Source organism: Lissotriton helveticus, chromosome 5_1 (assembly GCF_964261635.1).
Source record: "Lissotriton helveticus chromosome 5_1, aLisHel1.1, whole genome shotgun sequence".
Taxonomy (NCBI): Eukaryota; Metazoa; Chordata; class Amphibia; order Caudata; family Salamandridae; genus Lissotriton; species Lissotriton helveticus.
Window position 1 is genome coordinate 310,370,218 of NC_136065.1, and position 17,771 is coordinate 310,387,988.

Below are 17,771 nucleotides of genomic sequence, written 5' to 3' on the forward strand. Positions count from 1 at the left end.
GACACAAATGTATATTCATATGCTATTCTCCTTTGCATGAAAAGTGACGTTAAAGTGTTTGATTGACAAATTATAGTAGAAATGGTTGCCCTTGTGGTGGGTTAATATTGCATAGAAATGTTGTTTCCTGTGTAGTCCATCGCATGCTTTAGAAGTAGTTTCATCAAATTGCATTCAAATTGAGCTATCCAAAACTTCCTCTAAAAGTTATTGAATATGGAGAACCTTGGTTGTGATGCGTTACATCCTTGAACGCTGAAGTCCAGGGGGATAATAGATGTTCATGTAATTTGTAATAAATACTTGATTTGTTTGTCAAACAATGTCATACTTTGCTTTATTAACATTCAATTATTCATCCACAACTCAAAACGGGATCTTGTAAAATGCATTCATTTTATCCAAGCATTTCAGAGCACGCATTGCTCCTTTATCAGGAATTCCACCTCATAATCACTAACAAATATATCTAATTTCACAAGATTCTTGGCCCTCTAGTTGAAAATACGGAAACAAAGGGGCCTACGTACAACAAATTGTTGGAGCGTGGAGCTGCGCCAAACAGCAGGGATGCAGGGATGCGTTGTATTTACTACAATATGGCGCACCCCTCCGTTCTCATTAAAATTAGCTGCCTAGCGCCAACGTAGGCACCCTTGCACCATAGTGCAAGGATGCCTGCGTTGCATGGAATTATTGTTTATGTGCAGGAAGGTGTCCCTTCCTGTACATGAACAATCTATAATGGCTATTTGTTACTTCTATGTGTGCCGCATTCTGCAACACACATAGAAGTAGCAAATCATCATTATTTAACCCCCTGGCTGCGGCCGGAATTCCGCGCATGTGCAGCACATTCCGACCGTGGGCGTGGTCATGACGGCTCCTGGCCGTCATCAGCACACGCCCACCGTAACTCATGACGGCCGGGAGCCGTCATCAGCACCGAACGGGTTAATGATTGTTTATGTGACGGAAGGGACACCTTCCTGCCCATAAACAATCATTAAAGGGTTTTTGCTCTTTCTATGTGTGGAGAAAAATACAAGTAGAAATAAAATAATTTCTCCTCGTGCGCCATTCTAACGCCCGCTCTTGCTCAGATTTACATCTCCTTGTAAATCTGGGGCAGCGTCAAAAAGCAATGGTTTTTGCGGTGGAACGCCCATAGCAACACCCATTGCGTGCCCCTTCCACACAGATACCTGCGTGAAAGGGTGCCATTTTACAAAGCGGCGTTAAACCACAAAAAGTGGCTTAACACCATCTTGTAAATGTGTTGCAGGGCATAACGCCACCGGAGCGTCAAAAAAAGTGACGCTCGGGTGGCGCTAGGCACTTGGACATATGCCTCACAATGTCACAGCTGCCGAAGTCCTGAGCTGTCTTATGAGAGCAGCAGGGGTGGAGCGCACAGAGAATAAAGACGGCGCCGACAGGCAGGAAGCTGCTTGATGTTCAAGTTGTTTTTGGCCTGCAGCTACCTGACATCGCATCTCTTACCTGAACTTCCGTTTTCCTATGCGGCATTCTCCATTGGCTCTTCTCTTCAGGCCAGGGTTCTGTTGTGGAGTTTCGGTTGCCTCAATCTCAGGTTGGCTTCTCCAGCTTTCTCATCAATCTTTGGGAAATCTCGGCAGATGTTCCTGCAAAGAAAAGAAAGACAAAGAATCAAGTCGCTACTATCGTGTCTGGGTGACGCGCTAGCGCGCCTTGCATACATATCAAAGACTGTCTGAGAAAGGTTATACTTATCCAGGGTCAGATTGGTAACGCGGGCACTCGAGCAATGCCCGAGAGGCCGGTATCCAAAATCCAGCTGTGGGCTGCTTTTCTGAGCAGCCTGGGGGACCGATGTGGGCGGTTTCTGCGTTGTTTGGATGCGGCCAGTGGGCCAGTGGGTGCCGAAGTGTCCTTTTTGGCGGTAGATAGGCATCCATTACCTCCCTTTTATCAACCTGCAGAGGTGTCACTCCTTTTCCCTTGTTGGGCTGGCCCACTAATGTGTGCATATTGAGCGGGGCAGGGGCCCTGAGCAAAAGTGTCCTCACTTGTTTTCAGGTGTTTCACCAGTGTAAACTAATATGTGCATTATTTTTATACCCCCCCCCCTTTTTTCCATAAAATTTCGCCAAAGCAGTGTTTTGCAGAAAAGCAATATGCAAATGTGGGCCACTTTGGTTTTTTTTCCTGTGGCCGGGCCGACTTTTAATCCCAATCCAACCAATCCTGTACTTATCTGATTTTGAGCTTTTCTGCACTGCTACTGTGGGTCCAGGAAGAAACATATGGTATTTCTTACCTAGAGGAAACACAGAGAAACAAACATTATTATTGATCAGATTGGATTGGGTCTTTACATAACACCACACTGAACTCTCAGCATCATTACATGTCTTTTATTTAAGGCTTGATTTTTTGTGTTTTGAAATTACTGCGATGGTTGAGTATTAAGCACATGAAGTAATGCACTGAACCTGTATGTTTATATATATATATATATATATATATATATATATATATATATATATATAAATATATATATATATATATATATATTCACTGAAAAAACCATAGGTTTCAGGAGTTATATAGTTAGGAATTAGCTTTTACAAAACCTTTGAAATTCACTCAAAAAACTATAAGTTTTAGTGGTGTTATAGTTAGCTGGACATTTTACTCATACAAAACCATTGAAATTGCTCCTATATAGTTAGTTGTACTAAGTATATATCGCGCACCCGCAATCCACTGCTGATGATGTCACATATTAGATCATTCATGACATGGTCAGTGACATCACTGATGACATCTCAAATGACATCACTGATGACATCACTGATGACATCATCCAGTGAATGTGGTTTGCTTCGTTATTTAAATATGCATTATATATATAGCAATTTGCATTGAAGAATGAGTGGATATATAAATAAATATTTGGATGGAGGATTTAGTAGCAGTGTAATTGACTGTTTACTTGACCAATTTATAATGTCTCACTAAATATAGTGGATAGTGACTAAACGGTGTGAATATCTGTATCACTTTGTCAGTTGTTGTGTAAACTGATTCTACAGTTGGTTACTAGCTATGTGAAAGTCTATATTAGTTATTGATTAGTTAACTGAGTATTTGTATGGGAGTGTGAAAGTGTGTGTAGTTCGGTGGAGGGTGTGTGACTGTCCAAAGATGTGTGAATAGTTTATTCAGTAGATATATGAAGTTAAAACTACATGTTCTAACAGTTTGGGTGAGGGAATCTCTTTATGGGTGTGGTGATGAGCAAATATATTTCTCAAAGGTACAGGTCCAACAAACTAGAAAAATAAAAGGCAGTGTATGTGTCAGTTGTTGTATATAAATAAGTATACATAAGACACAATGATTGTGTGATTGACTGTATGGATAACTGTATACTTGTAATAATGATTTTATAATTCACTAAGTATGACTTACTATCTAAATGAATAGAAGAAGTGGTGTTTGTATAAGTGTTTTGCTAAGTAATTATGTTAGTATAATCCATTGTTTGCATAAGTGAGTAGGATGACTTCATATGTGAATAGGATGCGTGCTGTTGTTTAATGTCGATATAGATGTATAAGTATTTTTGATAGTGTTCTATTGTTCATTGACAGCATGTATGAGTGAATCCACAGGTAAGGGATTAGATGTGTGTATACATGTATGAATCACTGAGTGGATTTTTAGATATGCTGTGACAATGGATTTAAATATGATACTCTGTATTTTACAAAGAGTGATGAAAAATTGTAATAGTGTATGAAAAGGTGTATGTGATTGTCACGTGGATGATGTCATCAGTGATGTCATCAGTGATGTCATTTGAGATGTCATCAGTGATGTCACTGACCATGTCATGAATGATCTAATATGTGACATCATCAGCAGTGGATTGCAGGTGCGCGATATATACTTAGTACAACTAACTATATAGGAGCAATTTCAATGGTTTTGTATTAGTAAAATGTCCAGCTACCTATAACACCACTAAAACTTATAGTTTTTTGAGTGAATTTCAAAGGTTTTGTAAAAGCTAATTCCTAACTATATAACTCCTGAAACCTATGTTTTTTTCAGTGAATTTCAAAGGTTTTTTTAAATGCTAATTCCTAACTATATAAGGCCTGAAACCTATGGTTTTTTTCAGTGAATTTCAAAGGTTTTTTTAAATGCTAATTCCTAACTATATAAGGTCGGAAACCTATGGTTTTTTCAGTGAATTTCAAAGGTTTTTTAAATGCTAATTCCTAACTATATAAGGCCTGAAACCTATGGTTTTTTCAGTGGATTTCAAAGGTTTTTTAAATGCTAATTCTATTAGCGGATAACGTTTAAATATATTAATATCCTAGTGGGGCCACCTGAGCAGCCCTAGGGGGTCAGGGTGTTTCTACCCTGCCCCCTTTTTGTGTTCTACACGTTTGTTTTTCTGCTTTCTTGTGCCTAATTCCTAACTATATAAGGCCTGAAACCTATGTTTTTTTAGTGAATTTGCAAGGTTTTTTAAATGCTAATTCCTAACTATATAAGGCCTGAAACCTATGGTTTTTTTCATTGAATTTACAAGGTTTTTTAAATGCTAATTCCTAACTATATAAGGCCTGAAACCTATGGTTTTTTCAGTGAATTTGCAAGGTTTTTTTAAATGCTAATTCCTAACTATATAAGGCCTGAAACCTATGGTTTTTTCAGTGAATTTCAAAGGTTTTTTAAATGCTAATTCCTAACTATATAAGACCTGAAATCCCACCAGGAATCTCCAGTATGCACCAGGGGACTGCATTGCAGAGAGGTGTAATTAAGCCACGGCCCTTTTTACACCTCTCTGCAACGCAGCCCCGTGCATGTTTGAAGAGGGGGAACTCATTCCCCCTGCATACTGGGGACCCCTGGGGGGCAACTAGCCCACCTGGAACCTCCAGTATGCGCCAGGGGGCTGCATTGCAGAGGTGTAATGAGGCTATGCCCCTTGTTACACCTCCCTGCAACGCAGCCGCCTGGCGCGTTTGCAGAGGGGGTACTAATTCCCCTTGCATAATGGGGGTCCCTGGGGGCCAACTAGCCCACCAGGAGCCTCCAGTATGCGCCAGATAGCTGCATTGCATAGAGGTGTAATGAGGCCACACCCTTTTTTACACCTCTCTGCAACGCAGCCCCCGTGCATGTTTGAAGAGGGAGAACTAATTCCCCTTGCATACTGGGTGTCCCTGGCAGCCATCTTGTGCCTTGTTCGAACCAAGGCACAAGAAAGCAGTGAAACAAAGGTGTGAAACTCGCAAAGGGGCCAGAGTAGAAACACCCTGACCCCCTAGGCCTGCTCAGGGGGTCCCACAAGGACCCCCAAGGCAAAAAAATATATATTTTTTTTTTACAGTCGCGGGGTACAAAAAAACAATAAAAAAAATATAAAACAACAATAAGAATAAAAAAACAGTTCTTTTCAGAACTACCTCCAATTTATATAAAAATGCTAAATTTTTAAAAAACTCTGTCTTTCTTTTTTTTCTCCAGGGTACGCGTACCGGTACGTGTACCGATACGTGTACCGGGGCGCGCACCCCCTCAAAAAAAGAAAAAAAAAATAATGAGTGTGTGTGTGAGTGGTGTGTGTGTGTGGGGGGGTGGGTGTGGGGTGTGTGTGTGGGGGGGTATGTGTGTGGGGTGTGTGTGTGTAGGATGTGTGGGTGTGTGTGGGGGGTGTGTGTGTGGGTGTGGGTGTGTGTGGGGGTGTTGGACAGGCCCCATGAAGGGCTCGCTCCCTCCCCGCAGGACAGGGCCCGGGTCCCGGCCTTCCAGGTACTACCCACAGAACAAACCCGCAACCCGTCCCCCATGGGACGCCTGCTCCCGGATGTCCCTGTGTCACGGGCCCGGGCCACCGTCAGCACCATTGCCCGGCCCAGCCGCCATCGTGGACACGGCACCACGTGGCCGCGCGGCCTCAGCCCGACCCCGACCCTGGGCCTGGCCAGGCCCCGACATCCCGGCACCACCATCCACCCAGGAGGTGAACGGACCACTTGGCAGGTCAATGGGAGTAAGAAGTGTCGATGGCTCTCCCCCGCCAGGTGCCGATCACCCCCAGCCTCCTCGGGCGCTGGCTCCACCCCCCTGCTGGGTGTCTGGACTCCCTCATCCCAGACCTCCCGACCTCCAAGAGCGAGGGTCCGGACATCAAAGGGCGCCAGACCTATAACTGAGGGAGCCCCAGGACAGGAAGGCAGTTGTATCCTGGAGTCGAGAGACACCGCGACGAACTCATCCTTGACGGACTGCTGGCGCTGCCACAGCCCTGCCTTGTGAACTATTGTCCTGCCTGCTGGCGCTGCCGCGGCCCTCTGCAACCTTCATCCTCGTGGGACCTGCTGGCGCTGCCGCGGCCCTCTGCAACCTTCATCCTCGTGGGACCTGCTGGCGCTGCCGCGGCCCTCTGCAACCTTCATCCTCGTGTGACCTGCTGGCGCTGCCGCGGCCCTCTGCAACCCTCATCCTCGTGGGACCTGCTGGCGCTGCCGCGGCCCGTGTAACCCTCATCCTCGTGGGACCTGCTGGCGCTGCCGCGGCCCGTCGTAACCTTCATCCTCGTTGGGACCTGCTGGCGCTGCCGCGGCCCGTTGCCACCTACGACCTCTTCAGGACCTGCTGGCGCTGCCGCGGTCCGACCCGTCCGACCGCCGAGCTCGAGGATTGTGAGCTACCACCATTACACCTCAGTACCTGTGGGTACCAAGACTGTCCCGCTACCCCCTTCCCCTACTAGAGACTAGAATTGAGAGGATCATCGTGTCCTGATCACCTTGTATCGTACCACCCTACTCCAAGAATTGCCTATAAAGGGTGTTACCCTGATCTTCGTGTGGTGTCCATCTGTGGGGGGGGAAGTTACCTGTCTGTGCGATCGCTAGAGACGGTCCTCACTGGAGGCCTCTCCCTTGTGCTCGGCCGACCCTCCAGGTCCCCGTCTAACATTGGTGGCCAGCGGCGGGATCCGAACCAACGCGTACCGTACAGACAGTAACTCACCCTACGACTAAAACCACAATGACGACCAAAGAGAGCGGATCGGCAGAGAAGTTCCAGATGGAAAGGCTGGAAGAATACAACCACCGAGAGCTCAAACAATTTTGCATGGACTTAGGCATTGCTACCACCGGGCTAAGCACAAAAGAAGACTTCAAAAACGCCCTAGAGGCCTGGACAGAGACGAATACCGCAACCCCCCGGGACCCCGTAGCCCCGGAAGTCAACACCACCCTGACGGAAGAACGGAGGACAGGCCCCTCCCGAGAAGAGATCCAGGAGCGGGAAAAAAATAGATTACACGAGTTAGACTTGGCACGACTCAAATTAGACGGAGAATTGAAGCTGGCGGAACAAAAAATAAACTTAGAACACTTACGGCTCAGAGAAGAGCGAGAGGAAAAACAGAGACAGAGGGATCTCGAAGAAAAAAGACTGGCATACGAGCACGAGTGCAAACTAGCGGAGATAGAAATACGCAAACTGAACAAAAACCTAGGGGTGCCCGAGCCACCGCGCCCCCCGGGTACTACCGAGCAGAAGGTCCACATCCCCAAGGATGTGGTCCGAGAATATCACCGAAACGACGACATACAGCAGTGGTTCAAGGCCTATGAGATCGCCATGACTGCCCACCGGGTCGCTCGAAGTGACTGGGGAGCCGGTCTATGGGGGAGATTCGTCAATGAGGGCCGTGATGCCCTGCTGCAGCTTCCGGACCATCACATGACGTCCTATGACCACATGAAGGCCGCCCTTCTCAGTCGATATGGGCTTACGCCCGAAATGTACCGCCAGAGGTTCCGCAACTGCACCCGGATCCCAGGTACAACGTGGTTGGAATACGTGAACTATTTCAGCCGGGCCTTCGAGGGATGGATCAAGGGTAACAACGTAACCACTTACGAACAACTCTTCAATCTCATTGTGTGGGAGCACCTCTCCAACAACTGCTTCGTCGAGCTCAGGCAGCACCTCCTCGACAGTAAATTGACTGACCCACGGCAGCTCGCCACCGAGGCTGACCGGTGGGAGAGCACCCGAGTGGCCCGGAGTGGGCCGAACGAGCAGAACAGAACCAACCAAGGTCATCATCGCCCCCGGGGATGAGGTGGAGGACAGGGCCGGGGCAGAGACGCGGTCCCAGCCGCTCCCGCTAACGCCACCCCGCCCCCAGCAGGCCGGGGAAACCCCCTGATGCGCCCGGGGTTCCGAGCCAACGTGACGTGTCATCGATGCCAGCGAGGCCACTATGCCAGTGACCCGACCTGCCCGAAGAACCAGGTTCCCGGGCCCCGCCAGGTGGCGGCCGCCGCCCTAGGAGAAGAACAAGCCTCCGAAGACTCTGAGGCCTACGAGTCGGAGCAGTTCGAGTGGGAACCCGCCGCCATGACCCTGGCATGCCTAGGAGGACGAGACATGGTCCCGCGGACTCCCCTGCCCGCCAACACTCGGAAGTACAGCCAATGGGTGAGCATAAATGGGCGCAAGGCCGAGGCCCTGCGTGACACCGGGGCCAGTGTGACGGCCGTCCGTTGTCACCTGGTGACCCCAGAACAAATCCTGCCAAACGTGCTTTGCCCCGTCCGATCGGCAGATAACTCGGAGAGCCTGTGTCGGATGGCCTGCGTCCCCTTCGAATGGGGAGGAGTGTCCGGCATGCTGAAAGTAACTGTCCGCGACGATGCCCCCGTGGACTGCCTCCTGGGGAACGATCTCGAGAGCTCCCCATGGGCAGCTGTTGAAAGAAGAGAGCATCTGGGGATGTTGGGTCTCCCGGACTGGGCGTGCGTGACCACCCGGTCCATGGCCACCCGCACCAGCCCTGGACCAGAAGAACCCGAATGGGCAGCACCTCCGCCCTCGATCGCTCCAGAAGAAGACTTCCTCCAGACCGACCACCCGGACCCCACCAGAGAGGGGTCCACACAGCCCCCCGAGCTTCCCGACCTGGCTCAGTGGCGTCAAGAAGGGGGGCCCACCCAAGAACAATTCCGGCAGGAGCAAAAGACCTGCCCCTCCCTCGAGGGATTGCGACAGCAAGCGCTTGCCCAGGGCCAAGGAGACACCACCGGGGCCCACTGGGTTTATTGGGACAATGATCTCTTGTACAGCGAGCAGAGAATCGCAGAACTGGGGGCCGGGCGAGTGCTGGTGGTGCCCCTCCACTTCAGAGACTTCCTGTTGAACCTGGCCCATGATGTCCCCCTGGCTGGGCACCTGGGGCAAGACAAGACCTACCACCGCCTGGTGACTCACTTTTTTTGGCCCAAAATGAGAAATGACGTCTCCAACCACTGCCGGTCCTGCCCGACCTGCCAGGCCAGCGGGAAGAGCGGCCGCAAACTCAAGGCACCCCTGCAACCCTTCCCCGTGGTGACCACCCCGTTCGAAAGGGTGGGAATAGACATTGTGGGGCCCCTAGACCCCCGAACAGCACAGGGGCATCGCTTCATCCTGGTCCTGGTGGACCACGCTACCCGCTATCCTGAGGCGGTCCCCCTTCGTACTATAACAGCCCCAGTAGTGGGTCGAGCCTTAATGGGGATCTTCTCTCGAGTGGGCTTCCCCCGGGAAGTCGTCAGCGACAGGGGTACGAACTTTATTTCAAAGTATATGAAATCTCTCTGGCAGCAGTGCGGGGTCACTTACCGATTCACAACACCCTATCACCCCCAGGGGAACGGACTGGTCGAGCGGTTCAACCGCACTCTCAAGGGGATGATCATGGGGCTGGAAGAACCCCTACGCCGCCAGTGGGACGTGCTACTACCGTGCCTCCTCTTCACCTACCGAGAAGTCCCCCAGAAGTCCCTCGGCTTCAGCCCCTTCGAACTCCTGTACGGACACCCCGTTCGCGGGCCTCTCAGCCTAGTGAAGGAGGAATGGGAAATGGCCCCCCTAAAAACCCCTCCAGACGTCTACAAATACCTCCTGACCCTCCGCAATCAGACCCGGAAATTCAGGGAGATCGCTAAAGCCAATCTGGAGGCCAGTCAAGAGGACATGAAGAAGTGGTACGACCAACATGCCTCCTCCATCGAGTTTGAACTGGGTCAGCAGGTATGGGTGATGTCCCCCATCGAACCGTGTGCCTTGCAGGACAAATGGACGGGGCCCTTCAAGGTGATCGAGCGCAAGAGTCCCGTCACCTATCTCATCGACCTGGAGTCCCCCCGGAACCCCCTCCGGGTCCTCCACGCCAACAGACTCAAACCCCACTTCGTGCGCTCAGAGCTCAGCCTGCTGATGGCTACCGACAATGGCGCAGAAGGAGACTCCGAGCCCCTCCCTGACCTACTGAGGACCCGGGAAAGAGATGGTTCGGTGGACGGGGTCCGACTCTCCGAGGCCCTGACCCCAGAGCAGCGTCAAGATTGCCGGGCCCTCCTGCTGCCGTTCGCAAACCTGTTCTCCCTCGCACCCGGAGTCACCTCCGGGTGCCTGCACGACGTGGACACGGGGGACAGTCCTCCTGTTCGACACCGGGCGTACCGAGTACCGGATCGGGTACGCACATGCATCCAAGAAGAAGTCTCCAAGATGCTCGCCCTCGGGGTCATCGAACCTTCGGACAGTCCCTGGGCCAGCCCGGTCGTCCTGGTCCCCAAGGCCGCGGCCCCGGGCACTACACCGGAGCTCCGATTCTGCATCGACTATCGGGGTCTGAACGCGGTCACCCGAACCGACGCTCACCCTATCCCCCGAGCAGATGAACTAGTCGACCGCATGGGGGCAGCCCGCTACCTAAGCATCTTCGACCTGACAGCGGGCTACTGGCAGATCGGCCTCACCCCCAGGGCCCAAGAACGTTCCGCTTTCTCCACCCCGGATGGGCACTACCATTTCAGAGTGATGCCCTTCGGCATGAAGAACGCTCCAGCCACTTTTCAAAGACTGGTGAACCAGGTATTGGCGGGCCTCGAAGAATTCAGCGCCGCCTACCTGGACGACATCGCGGTATACAGCCGCCACTGGACAGACCACCTCCACCACCTCAGAGAGGTCCTGCAGGCCCTCCAACAGGCCGGCCTCACCATAAAGGCCAGCAAGTGCCAAATCGGCCAGGGGTCCGTGACCTACCTCGGACACCAAGTGGGGAGCGGTCTGGTGGCCCCCCTCCAACTCAAGGTAGCAGCCATTCAGTCCTGGCAACCCCCCGAAACACAAACCGAGGTCCGAGCCTTCCTGGGGCTCACCGGATACTACCGGCGGTTTGTAAGGGACTATGGCAGCATTGTGGGGCCCCTCACGGAACTCACGTCTAAGAACCACCCAAAAAGAGTCAACTGGACTCCCGACTGTCAAGCGGCCTTCGAGACGCTGAAGGCCGCCATGTGCACCGCTCCTGTGCTCCAGGCCCCCGACTACAGCCGCGAGTTCATCGTGCAGACCGATGCCTCCGACCATGGTATTGGGGCCGTCCTCTCCCAACTGAACCCCGAAGGAGTGGACCAACCAGTGGCCTTCATCAGCCGACGCCTACTGCCCCGAGAACAGCGCTGGAGCACCATTGAGCGAGAGGCCTTCGCAGTGGTATGGGCCCTCAAGAAGCTCCGGCCGTACCTCTTCGGAACCCATTTCCGGGTACAGACAGATCATCGGCCCCTGCAATGGCTCATGCAGATGCGGGGGGAGAACCCCAAACTATTGCGATGGTCCATCTCCCTGCAGGGGATGGACTTCACTGTGGAGCATCGCCCTGGTCAAGACCACGCCAACGCGGACGGCCTGTCCCGCTTTTTCCGCCTCAACGAGGAAAGTCCCCAAGAAGATGGGTGACTCTCCCCGCCTTCAGCTGGGGGGGACGCATGTTGGACAGGCCCCATGAAGGGCTCGCTCCCTCCCCGCAGGACAGGGCCCGGGTCCCGGCCTTCCAGGTACTACCCACAGAACAAACCCGCAACCCGTCCCCCATGGGACGCCTGCTCCCGGATGTCCCTGTGTCACGGGCCCGGGCCACCGTCAGCACCATTGCCCGGCCTAGCCGCCATCGTGGACACGGCACTACGCGGCCGCGCGGCCTCAGCCCGACCCCGACCCTGGGCCTGGCCAGGCCCCGACATCCCGGCACCACCATCCACCCAGGAGGTGAACGGACCACTTGGCAGGTCAATGGGAGTAAGAAGTGTCGATGGCTCTCCCCGCCAGGTGCCGATCACCCCCAGCATCCTCGGGCGCTGGCTCCACCCCCCTGCTGGGTGTCTGGACTCCCTCATCCCAGACCTCCCGACCTCCAAGAGCGAGGGTCCGGACATCAAAGGGCGCCAGACCTATAACTGAGGGAGCCCCAGGACAGGAAGGCAGTTGTATCCTGGAGTCGAGAGACACCGCGACGAACTCATCCTTGACGGACTGCTGGCGCTGCCACAGCCCTGCCTTGTGAACTATTGTCCTGCCTGCTGGCGCTGCCGCGGCCCTCTGCAACCTTCATCCTCGTGGGACCTGCTGGCGCTGCCGCGGCCCTCTGCAACCTTCATCCTCGTGGGACCTGCTGGCGCTGCCGCGGCCCTCTGCAACCTTCATCCTCGTGGGACCTGCTGGCGCTGCCGCGGCCCTCTGCAACCCTCATCCTCGTGGGACCTGCTGGCGCTGCCGCGGCCCGTGTAACCCTCATCCTCGTGGGACCTGCTGGCGCTGCCGCGGCCCGTCGTAACCTTCATCCTCGTTGGGACCTGCTGGCGCTGCCGCGGCCCGTTGCCACCTACGACCTCTTCGGGACCTGCTGGCGCTGCCGCGGTCCGACCCGTCCGACCGCCGAGCTCGAGGATTGTGAGCTACCACCATTACACCTCAGTACCTGTGGGTACCAAGACTGTCCCGCTACCCCCTTCCCCTACTAGAGACTAGAATTGAGAGGATCATCGTGTCCTGATCACCTTGTATCGTACCACCCTACTCCAAGAATTGCCTATAAAGGGTGTTACCCTGATCTTCGTGTGGTGTCCATCTGTGGGGGGGGAAGTTACCTGTCTGTGCGATCGCTAGAGACGGTCCTCACTGGAGGCCTCTCCCTTGTGCTCGGCCGACCCTCCAGGTCCCCGTCTAACAGGGGGTGTGTGTGTGTGTGTGGGGGTGAGGAATGTGTGTGTGGGTGTGTGTGTGTGTGTGTGTGTGAGGTGTGTGTGTGGGGTGTGTGTGTGTGTGTGTGTGTGGGGGGGGGTGTCAGAGGTGTATGTGTGTGGGGGGGTGAGGTGTGTGTGGGGTGTGTCTGTGAGGTGTGTGTGTGTATGGGGGGGAGTGAGGTGTGTGTGGGTGGGGGGGTGTGGGTGGGGGGGTGTGGGGTGTGTGGGTGTAGGTGGGGGTGTGGGGGTGTATGGTGTGTGTGTGGGTGTGGGTGTGTGGGGTGTTTGGGTGTGGGTGGAGGTGTGGGTGTATGAGGTATGGTGGGGGGTGTGTGTGGGGGGGTGGGTGTGGGGTGTGTGTGTGTCGGGGTATGTGTGCGGGGCACCCCCTCAAAAAAGAAAAAAAATAATGAGTGTGTGTGTGTGTGTGGTGTGTGTGTGTGGGGGGGTGGGTGTGGGGTGTGTGTGAGGGGGTGTGGGTGTGTGTGTGTGAGAGGAGTGTGTGTGTGGGTGTGTGTGGGTGTGTGTGTGAGGTGTGTATGGTGTGTGTGTGGGTGAGAGGAGTGTGTGTGTGGGTGTGTGTGGGTGTGAGGTGTGTATGGTGTGTGTGTGGGTGTGGGTGTGTGGGGTGTTTGGGTGTGGGTGGAGGTGTGGGTGTATGAGGTATGTGTGGGGGGTGTATGTGGGTGGGTGGGTGTGGGGTGTGTGTGTGGGGGGGGGTATGTGTGTGCGGCACACCCTCAAAAAAGAAAAAATAATAATAAGTGTGTGTGTGTGTGTGTGTGTGGTGTGTGGGGGGGATGGGGTGTGTGTGTGTGGGGGGGGTATGTGTGTGGGGTGTGTGTGTGTAGGGTGTGTGGGTGTGTGTGTGTGGGGAGTGTGTGTGGGTGTGTGTGTAGGGGTGTGTGTGGGTGTGTGTGTGGGTGTGTGAGAGAGGTGTGTGTGGTGTGTGTGTGTGTGGGGGGGTGTCAGAGGTGTGTGTGTGGGGGGGAGGGGTGAGGTGTGTGTGGGGGATGTGTGGGGTGTGTCTGTGAGGTGTGTGTGTGGGAGGAGTGAGGTGTGTGTGGGTAGGGGTGTGTGGGGTGTGTGGGTGTAGGTGGGGGTGTGGGGGTGTAAGGTGTGTGTGTGGGTGTGTGGGGTGTTTGGGTGTGGTTGGAGGTGTGGGTGTGACAGGTGTGTGTGGGGGGGGGGTGGGAGGGGTGGGTGTGGGGTGTGTGTATGTGGGGGTATGTGTGTGGGATGTGTGTGTGTATGAGTAAAATGTTCAGCTAACTACGTACCCCGCGATTTTCCCAATTTGTTTTTTTTTGGGGCCTTGGGGGTCCTTGTGGGACCCCCTGACCAGGCCTAGGGGGTCAGGATGCTTCTACCCTGCCCTCTTTTTGAGTTCTACACGTTTGTTTTTCTGCTTTCCTGTGCCTCAGTCTACCGAGGCACAAGATGGCTGCCAACAGTTTCTGTTTTGGAGTGTTGACAGACATTGGCAGCCAATCAGAATGCAGCTCGCGCACTAGAGGTACGCTTACGGTACGCGCACGTACGCGTACCGTAAGCGTACGGGTAAGCTCACGGGTAAGCTGCCATAGATATATACATTTTTTTGAACCTAAATTACTCAAAATCCACTGGAGCACATATCTTGAGACATAGCAAAGGCACATCGGGCTACCAGTCCCTACAATTTTGCCAAGTTTGGTGAAAATCCATTCAGCCGTTCGAGCTAAAAGTGCGACCGACCGCCCTATGGAAATTAACATGGGGAAAACATGTTTTGGGACCCCCCTTTTATCAATCCTAACTATATATACCTACTGGCTATCGCCAGTAGGTAATATATATATATATATACATATATATGTATATGTATATATATATATATATATATATATATATATATATATATATATATATATATATATATATATATGTATGTATGTATATATATATATATATATATATATACATATATATATATATTTGTTTTTTTCTTCTCCTTTTATCTATTTTATTTTCAGCCATTTCCCTATGAGCATAAACTATGAAGACATAATTAATGCCTGATGTATGCTACGATTGATGTACACTTAATAACTATGTATACTTTGTGGGAAGTATTGTAGACATGTGATAGATAGTTTCTCTCATGCACTTTTTGATTCTTTCATAACAGGGAGAGTTTTAGACGGGTGACGATCGACACACTTCTTGCATCTCAGTCATTCTCTCTTTTCTCTCCCCTACCCCTCTTCCCCATCGGTTGCGGTTGACTTTGATCGCTATTGGGTCATTTCGGCCAATAATGAGGTTGGGACCTTGCATTGTGGCCTCATCTCGCTGCCGCAGAAAATCCAGGTGAGATTCTGACACAAAATACTCGATGAATTCTCCCTCTCACTTAGCAAGCATTGCATCCATATATTAGAGTTACAGATTACCTGGCGACTCAGGCTGTCACAAATAACAGGAGGGGATAAATCAGTACTCAACTAGAATACAAAATGGTTTACAAATTATGTTCTTTTTAGGTCTCGGCCTAGCGATGGCTGCGCTTGCGCAGTCTCGGTGGCGAGATTTTAATGTTTTTTATGTATGGGGCTTGAACCCGCCCCTCTTCTCCATTGGCTGGCTTCCTAAACAGAGGCCAGCCATTGGAGGAGAGGGGAGTCACTCAGTTTAAGACATGATTCGGGGGGGGGGTTTGGTGTTCTTTCTCTCCGTGACATCATCGGCAGAGAGCAGTCTCTCATCACGCTACCTGCACGCGCCAGTCGGCTCTCTGATTGGTGTTCCTTATTACCCAATCAGAGGGCCGACGGGCGCGTGCAGGCAGTGTGAGCAGACTCTGCCTCCTCTCCACACAGCTCCCTCCCTCCCTCACCCGCTCCTCAGGCTGGCCACCATGTTACGCACCGGAGAGGGAGTGAGAGGAGTAGGGGCGGCGAGTGCAGCATGTGTCCCTCTGGAGCCAGTGCTGAATCTCTCCTGGTCGTGGCCCGCAGCTTGGATAACGCAGGTAAGGGGTTGTGCTTGCTCGTTGTGCTTGCCAATCCGCTTTGCCGCTCCGGAACCAATCATCAAATCTTAAAGTGTTGTGTGTGTATTCCTGAAAGCGTGTATTCCTTCCTACCAAGGTTGATTGTTGTTATCCTAATTCCTTCCAGGTAAGCTACTCCTTAAGTTTCCTTAATGGCGTGAAAGAGCTGTCTCAAGCCTCTGGCCATTTAGTTTCTGAGAAAAGATCGCAAGTGGGTCATGTTAGGTGGAGAATTTGGAAGGTTTTGAGACAGGGAGAAGCAGAGCGGACGCGTGTTCAGGCGAGGGGTAAAGAGTGGTCAAGCCAGCTGAAGTATATGGGAGAGCTACGAGGGTGGCCACGGGGTGATGACAAAGGGGATCGTGTGCGGCGAAACGTTTTATGAAAAGACGTTTTCACTGGTTGCAAGAAATCGGCCATTCAAGATTGCTTGTTGGTCACTCACCCAGCACTCAAACTGTCGACCATACACTGCCCTATCTACACTGACCCAATCCCACCATGCTCACCTGGCCCCTCCACACTGCTGTTGTCCCTGCATTCATTTACATTCTCACTAGTTCATCTTGCCATCAATGCATTTCCATGCTTATTCATTCATCATCAGTGCACACACTCTCCCATTCATTCCCTCACCAATGCATAAAGCACACTTCAAATAGCGAAGAAGCTTTTACAAACACTGTTACCTTTTCCAATACTCGCTTTGACGTCCTTGTGCCATTGGACATTGGCTTTAGCCATTTCCTTGGAGCAGAAGAGTTGGCGTGTATTCCTCTTTCTATATATTTGCAGCATTTGGGATCATTACACTCATGGTAATTTCTATGAAGTGAGTGAGAATGCATTTGCTATAAACTTGGGTCATGGAGAGTGGTTCCTTGTTGGAGTTTGTGAGTATGTTCCCTGAATATTCAGAGCGATTTTGAAAATGCTTTCTAGGACTTTATTGGAAAGGCCAGCGGTAGACACATTGTCTTATCAGTTTATTCTAGAGGCTTTACATCTTTACATTGCTCTTTCAAATCCCACAAAAACCCTCTAGAGGCCCAATGACTTGATACACTGGAAGGAACCAACCAATTTACCTCTAAGATCACCTATTGGGGTGTTGCCCTGATCATTCCTAGGATTATGTGTCTCTGACATCCTCCATGAAGATTCAGATCTTGGAGAAGCAGGCCTTGACAGCAGATTTGCAGGGATGACGACAAGCTCCCCTCTTTCACAGTCTGTTGGTACTGGCACTTCATCTGCTACTCATCTTCCCTAGCTATTCCCCTCTCACGAAACCTGGCTTTTATGGCAGGCAGGTAAGGGTTGTGTTCCACAGCTGACTAGCAGCAGCTAGTTTTGTAGTCCTCCTTACTTTGTTAGCTATCCTTAGGCCCCAGTGCAGGAAGGATGCTGTTACCAGATTTCTTTTGGGTTCTGTGAGTGGATGATGTACACCAGTGTGGTTGTTCCTATCTTTCCTCCTTACAATGTACGTAGTGCAGCACTTAGTACTCCATGATAACGCCTGTAGATGTGCTCCAACCCCTTCTGTTTACCAACACCACTTGTTCCACTCAATCGGCTTCTCCCGCACCTACAAAAGACTACTCCAGCAAGCCTTAAGGGAC